Here is a 3,388-nt window from a genome sequence, read left to right as displayed (position 1 = left end):
GCAGGCCGCGCTGGGGGAAATGGGAGGACGGTCGTACAACGCGGGGTGAAGCGGGGAGCTGGGCGCGGGGCGGAATCGAAGTCCAGATGACAGCAGAGACCACAAACTGGTTGTGGGCATTCTCGTCGTTCCCCGATACAGCACGACGACCTCACAGCAGCGGCCATACAAAATTTGCATAAGTATCTGCTGATTTCAACAGTCAGGATGTCAAAAAAGAAAAAAGCTATTGCAGAATTTGGGGTAATTTGAAAGCTTCGTTGCAACAGCTTGAGTGGGGAAGTGCTGGTATTTAAAGAGGAAGGAAAATTGTACGAAGTGTTTTAGGGTGTGTTGTCTTTAAATAAAAGAGCTGGTTTCCCTTTTGAGGACTTCCACTCTATAGTCATACAATTTCCTGGTGTATTTTGTATCGGCAAACACTACCTTTTATTTTAGCTTGAAAATAAATGAACCTGAGAGAGGGAGTTGCAAGATTTTTTTGCTTGATGTTTAATGAAAGCATTAGCAGTGTTTAGTTTTGTAAATGCTCGTCTGTGAAAGTGACATACAGGCATACTTGCAAAACCAATTCCCCACCCCAGCCTGCCCGGATGGTGAGCTCACCTACACACAAAATGCCAAGATGCTGTTCCCACAACATCCAGCATGAGACACTTCCATCCTCGGAGTGCCAACTCATCCCCACCTCAATCCCAAATAGCAGTTTAAATGGAAACATATGATTTTCACTTGGTCCTAAATAGAAGCAATCAATTTTTGCCCAAATTATGGAAAAGAACTGACCACTTTCCCCTAAAATCCAGGAAATGTCGCTCTGAAAGAAGCAAGGTAAAGTCTGTGAAAACTTACACCAATTTAAGAGTTGCTCCTAAAATCAGCTGCTAATGACAGAGGTGTAGTGGCCCTTAAACCAACAGTTACAAAACATATTAATAGTAGAAAGATTTGGAAAACTTCAAGTGACTGAGAACTCCTTTCACTGGAAACTTCCACAAGCTAAAGCTTTTGCTGAGCTATCAATGGTAAATAAGCGGTTTGTGTATGCCTTTTATTGAGATACAAGTTCCAGGCTTGCAGAAGACAGGACTGGTGGTTTATACTTCAAGGAAATGACATTGTATACTGAAGATTATTTTTATAGGTCTTGTTGTTGTTATTGAAACATGAAAGCGCTTATCTTTATGTAGTTTCCTCTATCGTTATCAACTAGTAGTAAACTGTATTTGATTTTCCAGATCCTTTTCAGTCGAATGTTATTTAATAAGCACTGCAGTGTATACAGAGCAGAGCAGCCAAAGGGCAGCTTTAATTTGCAGGCTGAAGGAAGTGGCATTATAGCCAGGCAGGGAGGAACTTCCTGGCCTTTTTTTTATAAACTAATAAACTTTTTTGAGAGAAGGCGACTCCTTACTGCGTGATTTCTCTTCACCTGGTACAGGAGCTTCTTGCCAACAAAAGCAAAGCTGCTTGCAGAAAGCAGCTCGGCTCAGCCTTCACAGTCCTGGCTGTAGATGAAGAAGAGAGATAGCAAAATGGATGCATATATGGGTAAGCCCTTGCACAGTTGTCAAGGAAGTGAGATGAGCTTCTGGGAAATCCATAGTTCCTGTTTAATGTATCAACCAGTTAACAGTGTTGTGTGACTTTACTAGCAAAGTGATGTTTATATGGCTGGATAGTGATAATCACCAGGATGGGATGAGTTTTGCTTCCTTTCAGGTGTATTATCTTTCCTTCTGAGCCACAAGCACAGGTACTGACTTCATTTATCCTTACTGGCTTGTGCTTATTACATAACACCAATTCATTTTGCCAGTCGTGCTTATAGGAGTTTGTAGGACTTCATATTAGCTCAAAACGCACTGTATGCTACTTCTCAAAATGTACTTTGACACTGGGAACAAGCTCCCTGTTAAAAATCTCCCCATACCAAATGTGGGACCTTCCAACACTCAAAGGGATGCGAGATTTTCTTCCTGCATTCTGTTGGTGAGGAAGCATTGGGATGTAGCAGCATTTTGGCAGAGGTCTCCGAAATGTTCTGGTACTGGGCCAGCATGGTGGCCCATGCTGGAGTGATAGTCCACGCTGGAGTGAGTGTCCATACTGGAGAGGTGGCCCATTTTGGAGTGGTGGCTCAAACTGTAGCAATGGACCACAATGGAGAGGTGGCCTATGTTGGAGCTGTGCCCCAACTTGCAATGGCAGCCCAGGCGACTGGTGGCCCATGCTGGAATGATGGTCTGTACTGGAGGGGGTGGTCTACACAGGAGTGGTGGTCTGTGTTGGAATGGTGGCCCGTATGGGAGTGGTGGCCTATGCAGTGGTGGCCGGTGTGGGAAGGGTGGCCCACGTTGGAGTAGTGGCCCATGTTGTAGCAGTGGCCCAAGAGTGGCCCATCACTGCCTGTGATGGTGCACATGGTCGTGGGCCACCGGTGAGAGAGGATGGGTTGGCTTCCTATGCTATTGTTAGTCCTTTTCCTCCTTTCCTCAGGCCCATGCTCTGAAAACCTATGGTATCATAGCATAAGCATTATTTCCACTAAAGCACTGTGGTGAGCCTGCACAGCTCAGGCTTCTGAACACAGGAGGATGTTTGGATTATTTCTTACGCCAGGAGAGGAAGAGCTAGGGACAGCCCTGATGTCTTCTTACAATAAAAAAAAAACAACAACAAAACAAATCAGTACTTGAGATGGACTCAGAAAACTGTTTGGTTTTTTTCTGCTTGAAAATTTCACAGAAAAAGTGATTCTGCTGGAGGAGGGTGTTGTTTCATACATTATTATCAGGATTATTGGCTTAATGTTGGAAGAGGGGTTGTTGATAACTGCTGATCTGTAAACTGTTTTCTTGTGTATTTCACAATGAGTGGACTTTTGGTCTTGGCAAAACAGAAGTGATCAGTAGTTTTTGTTTGAAAAGTTCTCAAAAAGAGATTTCACTGGTAGGTTTGTGGATTTTGAGTATGAAGCTAACTTATGACAGCTATTCTTAGGTACTGGTTTGAAATCCACTGGAAATCCCCTGCACCTAGTGGGCAGTTTCTGACAATTAATTCATTTTCAAAAATGCTACTTAGAAAGGATGTTACAAACTAAGGGCAGTCCAAAAGCCTTTGTTTTATAGTTCTGACCAAGATTAAAATATAAATTTATGTCCCCGTTTGGCTCAAATAGCAATTAATAAACTCTTTTTCAATTCCATACGCCTTTGTGTATCTCCTTGTTTTTAAAGGTCATTTCCTTCATTTTATTTATTTTTATCCTAGCTTTTTTGTTTTTATTCACTGCCTTCCATCACAAGTTACCCCACTGGAAAGTCAAAGAAAGTCTCAACAAAGAGTTTGTAAATTCTTCAATGGCAAAAGAAAAAGGAAAAAA

Source organism: Meleagris gallopavo, chromosome 6, assembly GCF_000146605.3.
Source record: "Meleagris gallopavo isolate NT-WF06-2002-E0010 breed Aviagen turkey brand Nicholas breeding stock chromosome 6, Turkey_5.1, whole genome shotgun sequence".
NCBI classification, from domain to species: Eukaryota; Metazoa; Chordata; class Aves; order Galliformes; family Phasianidae; genus Meleagris; species Meleagris gallopavo.
Note: the sequence above shows the minus strand (reverse complement) of the source record.